Source organism: Dermacentor andersoni, chromosome 1 (genome assembly GCF_023375885.2).
Source record: "Dermacentor andersoni chromosome 1, qqDerAnde1_hic_scaffold, whole genome shotgun sequence".
NCBI classification, from domain to species: domain Eukaryota; kingdom Metazoa; phylum Arthropoda; class Arachnida; order Ixodida; family Ixodidae; genus Dermacentor; species Dermacentor andersoni.
In genome coordinates this window covers 87,291,018-87,297,873 of record NC_092814.1, presented here as the reverse complement: position 1 = coordinate 87,297,873, position 6,856 = coordinate 87,291,018, and the positions used below count along the sequence as shown (strand labels likewise).

General features: G+C 47.7%; 1 pseudogene; it reads right to left on the bottom strand.

The window, feature by feature from the left end:
- Positions 1 to 1,059: 1,059 nt before the first annotated feature.
- LOC126546367 (U2 spliceosomal RNA) lies at positions 1,060 to 1,241 on the bottom strand (annotated as a pseudogene).
- Between the last annotated feature and the right edge of the window lie 5,615 nt (positions 1,242 to 6,856).

Below are 6,856 nucleotides of genomic sequence, written 5' to 3'. Positions count from 1 at the left end.
ACTAGGAGAGCGTTTGATTAGGCTGTTCAGGCAACGTTGCGGATCACCGCCCGATGCTTGCGTCGGCGGTTATGCAAATTTGACGTCAGGAGATTGGAATAAAAACATAGTTTTACGTTATAGCGCCCCTAGTCTGTTTCTCGAAGACATTTGTCATTCTGTGTATTTGATCAAGTGTCGAATAGCGTGATACACACAGCACGTTTCAGCACCGGCAAAATTAGGGACACAAATATTCACCGACAAAATCTAAACATACAGGCGCGACGCAAGAAAAACAGAAGAAAGAAAGATAATTGAAAAAGAAACTTGGTGACAGCCCGAGAGCTCGCCGAAGATAAAAGAATTTAAGGTTGAAATAAAACCTAAAAGTACACCGAATGTTGGGAGAATGGAAGGTCGGTTTAGAAAAACGGGTTTGGTAAGTAATACTGCTGTTACGAAATAAAAAAAAAACAACATATTTTTCTCAAATAGTAGTTTTGCAATCAGCCCAGTGACTGCGTCTCGCGTTTTGCTCAAATACAGACATCGAAAAAGCCCCGTCTTTTTTGCAAATGACGAAGCCGCTTCGCACCGCAAGCACTAGCGTATATAGCCGCCGTATCCACCGCTTCTACATGATGATGATGATTCATTGACATCCCATTTGAAACGTAGCCGTGACAGACAGTCACCTAGCCTGCTCGAGTTAATCAGGTATACTATACATGTTTTTCATTCTAGTATTTTGTATACATCTTTAGATATCCTTTTTCACTTCCATAAAGCTTCAATAGGGTGCCCAAGCTAACGTTAGCCCAGCTTAAGCTGTTCAACGAAAAAAAAAAAGTTATTTATAAAGCACGGTGCAAGATACGATATTAACAGATACGGTGTTCGGCTACCAAAATGCAAACAGAACACCGTAGGTTTTATAAATGTACCTTGCACCGTGCTTAAATCTTTCTTCTTCTTTTTTTTTTTTTTTACTTTACAGCGAAGCTGCATATGGCTATATGTATGTTCTGGAAAAAGTTGCGTGCGTCTATCGAGCCGTGTAGATAGAGAATTTATCCCCATACGTGAGTCGATACCGAAGATAGTGCAATACCGGGCCGACCGGCGGCGGAGGTGAAGCAGGCTTTAAACACTCCGCCAACTTGCAAAAAATAAGTTTGTCCTAGGTCCAAATACAACCCGTATCCGATATTAAGCTGATAAGAACGGATACTACACTTTGAGCCGCGTTGTCCATGTGTACTTTCGCATCGCCCTCTCTCTATCGGCATTCCAAGCGCTTGCGTACCTCCTTTCCTTCCGCTCTCCCGTAAGCGTGCTGCCCGCCAGTAACGCGAGGCAGAAAGAAATGCGAGCCGCAAACTTTGAACGTGTCACCGGAGCAACGGCCAGGTTTCAGAGGGAGTTTGTGGGGAACCAGTTTTGCGTGGCCTGTGTTGTGTGTGACCGCTTGTGGTTTTCGAGTGATCTTAAGACCATTACTGCACTGCGGGACGTCGACCAACGCACGATTGCCTTGGCTACGGTGAAGCAGTGTGCGCTTTCGGAGTGCGGTGAGGTGCGTGACTAGGTGGACGCATACAGAATACGCCCTCATGTAACCCGCATTCTCCTCTCAATTACAGATCCATTTCACATAACAGCTGGCCTTGCAAAATCCTCGAACACGTCATATTTTCAAACCTGTCTTATGATCGACCTTTCAAGTGTGAGAGACATTCAGGCGAACGTTCTCATGACAATATGATTTGCCTAGTCCTAGAAAAGGGCTGTTACGGTAAGCCTGGACATCGACCTGTCAAGTGTGAAATGCGTTCAAGCAGGCGTGCCCATGTCGACATAATTGCCATCTTCTCCGCAACAGCGCCACCCCTTTTATTCCCTGAGTTGACACAACGGGATGGACGAAGAGAAAGAAATCCGAAGGTCAGGAGCTCGACGGCAGAACCTGACGAAAGCCCTAATACTTCCACAGGCTCCCCAAGAAGACGTCGACGACTACAAGACCGCAAGGGGTTATTTAAGGCCGTCCTGGCCCCCGTGTTAATCAGAACCGCTCGAGACTCGGATGAGAGTCACAACCATGTACCAATGAACTGAACACAAAATTTTCTTTTTTTGTTTTCATCATCACGATACCCGGCTTCGACATAGTTTCCTCATTCTTGCGGTGAAGACCCACCTCCCTCGGTCAAGATCGTATCAACTGGTTGGCAGCAATGGCGTACTCCACTCTTCGTCCTGGCTTCAGCAGAAAGGTGAGCGCTTGACTTTCTTTGAAAATTTGCGAAGTTTTACGTCGTGTGTTTTCTAAAACTGCAAATTATTTTCTGTACGTGCAGGCTCCTGTTGAAAGCTTCCTCACGTCACAGCAGAGTAAGAAAGTACTCGTTCGGCATTGACCATAGATTTAAGCAAATGGAGAAAACCACAGTTATTAATTTGTGAAGAGCTGGGAATTGGGGTCGGGAGAAGTCAGAGAAGGCCGAAGCTTATTGAGGCGATTGATAAGTGTGGGGCTCTAGAGGACTAAATTTCAGAAGCATGGGAATAGATAGAGAAACGAGCTGAGAAAGCTGAACAGAACGCTGCAGAGAAAAGACAGAGAGCTGATCAAATGGAAGCTGCAGAAATAAAGAAACGAGAAGAGCAGAAAGCTGCAGAAGAAAGACAGAGAGCTCACGAACTAAATCTAAAAGAAGTAGACGTGCAGCGAGATCTTGCCATGCAATCGGCAAATAACATCTCAATAAATGAAAGACGTTCAGGTGAAGCAGGAGTAAAAATAAGGGATCTCACAGAGGAAATTAATGAAATTTGGAGGAATGGAACCGTCCCATTGCCTTGGAAAACTGCTCTCGCAGTATTCATCCCCAAACCTGGCAAAACACCTAGTGCTGACAACTTGAGGGCCATCTCGCTTACATCCTGTGTGGGTAAGGTGGCGAAGCACGCGGTCCTCAATCGACTCTCCTAGTTCTCGGAGAATAACGACATTTACCCCCATAGTATGATAGGATTCAGAGCAGGCCTATCCACACAGGATACTATGAAACTGATTAAGCATCAAATCATAGACGACTCTAGCGACACTCGGGCCGTTTTGGGGCTTGATCTTGAAAAGGCCTTCGACAGCGTTCTACATTCACATATCCTAGCCTCAATATCTCGGCTCAATCTGGGTGAAAGATTTTACAACTACGTCAGATCGTTCCTCCCGGAAAGGAAGGCTACCTTCCGGGTGGTCGATCTCGAATCACAAATGCTGGAACTTGGCGAAAGGGGCACGTCACAGGGGGCGGTCATTTTCCCCTCTTTTTTCAATATAGCCATGGTCGGCCTTAGCAGAAAGCTTTTGAGATTGAAGGCATCAAACAAATCATGTATGCTGATGACATAACTATACGGTGGACAGAAGGCAATGATGGTCAGGTTGAGGGAGCCTTACAGAAGGCCATAGACACTATCGAAACCTATTGCGAACCCACCGGTCTCAGATGCTCCCCTTTGAAGTCGGAATTCTTACTATATAGTCCCAAGAAACGCGGTCCAAGGCCCAAGGGCTGTACATCGTTAGAAGACAGAGACATCAACCTATACACTAGAAACGGTTGCTGCATACACGGAGTCGATTCAATCAAGATTTTGGGCATGATCGTTGAGTCAGGGGGTACAAATGGCAAGCCTATAGGCAAGCTAATTGCTAAAACTGAATGTGCCGTTCATTTAGTTCGGATGGTATCAAATCGGCCTCATGGTCTGAAGGAGGATAATCTCATTCGACTAATGCATGCTTTCGTTCTGTGCCACCTTACATACGTGGCAGCCACGCATCGATGGAAACGGGAAGAGCGGGACGAATTGAATGCACAGCTTAGGAAGGTTACTAAGCAGGTTCTCAGGTTACCCGTATACACTTGTACAGAGCGCTTAATGCAGCTTGGCATTGACAATACTCTGGAAGAGATTGCAGAGGCGCAGGAGCGCGCACAGCTAACTCGCCTCACTACAACGAAGGCAGGGAGATCCATCTTGCAGGAACTCGGATGTCACCCCGATAAGGTAGCGGAGGAGCTCTCTGACGTTCCTCCGTCGATTCGTGAGAACATTACAGTCGCGCCCATACCTAGGAACATGCACCCTGATCATAATCGAGGTAGAACGAGGGCAAGGGCGGCCAACCTCCTTAGGTAAATACACAGTGATCAGCGACAGGTCAGCTTTGTGGATGCCGCTTTTTGTAAGGGACGTCGGGCGTTCACCATCGTCACTGTCGATGGTCGCCAAGGAATCACCAATGCTGCTTCGGTTTGGACCAGGGTCTCGAAAATTGCTGAACAAATGGCTATTGCACTAGCCCTGCTGGATAGCTCACGGGATGTCATCTATAGCGATTCAAAGTCTGCAGTTAGAGCATTTGAAAAAGGCACCGTTTCCAAACAGGCCCCGAGACTTCTTGGGGGCAAGGCAATCCCGCACCACTTCATTTATTGGTTTCCCGCACATCAGGGTCAGATAGAGGGTGCTCCTCCCAACCTCAGCGAATCGGCTCACGGGACTGCGCGCGAACTTGCCCACCGCGCTACCCACGACCAATCGGAAGCAGATTACCCAGAGAACAGGGACACGCCCTCCGCCTACAACGAGATTACTAAACACTACTATCTCAGCCGGAGAACCTGCTTCGTTCCTCATCCGCGGCTCAATAGAGCTCAAGCACTAAAGCTCCGTCTACTACAAACGAATACGTATCACAATCCGTCGCTCTTACATGCAATCTATCCAGATACTTACACCGATGGTACTTGCCGCGATTATGTAGAAATAACCACGTTAGAACACATGCTCTGGCGGTGTGCCCGGTCACGCTCTATCATCGATAACAGCTCGGCCAGATGGGAAGCGGTTCTCCACAGCCCTCTTCTGGCTTACCAACTCTGGGCTGTCCACCAGAGCCCACGATGCGACCGAGAGGCTTGCCCTTCCGGTTCCCACGTGGGAGCGGTCCGCTTCGTGATGACTCGCGATCTGCAGGACTTCAATAAGATTTTACCATGCCATACCATACCATCTCATGCCGTCGTACAAGGTAAACGATGACACGGGATCGTTTCTCGTTACTTTTGAACGAACCTGCGAGAAAAACGGGTTGGCACTAGAAAGCTGGCCTCAACAGATTCTGACCGTTCTTCCTGGCGAAGCAACGGAAATAATTGCAAGGCTAACGAGAGACGACGCAGATGACTATCAGAAAGTAAAAGATGCGTTGCTAAGAAAATATCGACTCTCAGCGGAGGCTTTCCGTCGTCGTTTTTGGGAGACAGCTAGAAGGCCGGGCGAGTCTTTTCAAGATTTCACTTATAAACTGAATGCCAATTTAATTGAGTGGCTAAAAGTGGAAGATGCGTTTGGTTGTCACGACAAGGTTGTTGAGTTAATCTGCTTGCAGCAGTTCTATGGGTCCTTGAGCGAAGAGATGCGCCTGTGGATTCAAGATAGGTCAGGCGAAAAGGACTTGGAACGCGCTGCAGTGCTAGCAAATGAACTCGCAGCACGGCGCGAATACGCAAAAACGCGTGTCAGGCCATTCACTAAATTCAGCGAAGAGGAAAACAGGCGCCCCATTCACCACGAAAAGGCTGGAGAAGGGACAAGTGACGTGCAGCCCGATAATTCAGGAGAGAATAACACCGCAGTAAAAGACGAAAGAAAAACAGAAAAAGCGTTTGAGGATAGAAAACCGGTAGTCTGTTTCCGTTGCCAGGAGCCTGCGCACCTTGCGATCGGCTGTCGGAAGCCTAGAATTGTTTTTTTCTTTCTTGAAAGACGGCGATGACAACTTGACCCTCTTAGAATCCTACCTACGCGACCTAGTAGTGAATGGAATGCCGTGTAAAATACTTAGGGACTCAGCTGCGACAATGAGCATTGTCCACCCTGCGTTTGTGAAACCTGAGGATTTCACCGTGGAATATGCGTGGATCCGGCAGGTAGTCGAGAAGAATAGCGTTTGCTTGCCCATAGCCGGTGTAAAGATTGAAAGGCCGTTTGGACTATTGCTGACTGAAGCAGCAGTATCGCCAAATCTGTCGAAACACTGTCCCTACTTATTTTCACATCACTCGGAAATGATGTTGAAGAAGAAGGGCCTGAGTTTTGGCGACCATACAGTCCAAGCTCTCACGCGTTCCAAGGATTAAGAGATCGCGGCGGAGATAAATCACGGCAAAGAAGCCAAAAATATGCCTCATGACAGAGACACTCAAGAAGCACAGCACATAGCTAGTGAAATCAGTGAAAAAAGCGCTAGCGAGGAGGCATCCGGGTTAGTGAGAATACCGCAGCAAGGGCTAGAAGAGAAATTAGAGACTATTTTGGTACTAACACATTCGGAAAGCTCTTTAGACCTACTGAAGGTTGTTAAAGAAGGAATCACGACGGAAGAAGAGAGAAATTACGTCGCGAAAGTAGAAACAAGGACTATTGCGGAGGACGTTCCTTGCGGAGATGAGACCAGTTTAAACAGCCCCAAAAGGTTCAAGGAGGCGCTGAAAAACTAACTCGTGCATCCGCACTTGGGCGACTTTCCGGAATCGTCAAAAGGAGAGGAGAATGCCAGGTCTGTCCAGCAGGGCAGGAACCCAACGCCCGGGAACTTCAGAGCTGCATTAGGCGACTGCCTGACATGGCAAAAATTGTTTAAACAGCACAAGATCAAGCGAGCCAAGTATTCGGCTCAGCGAAGAACAGAGAAAGTCGCCACACGACAGCCCGTAAGACAAGGGAACAGGCCATCACGCAGAACTTCAAGGGGCTCGTTGTGGCGGGTGAGAAAACGAAGACGTCCCCTAACAAC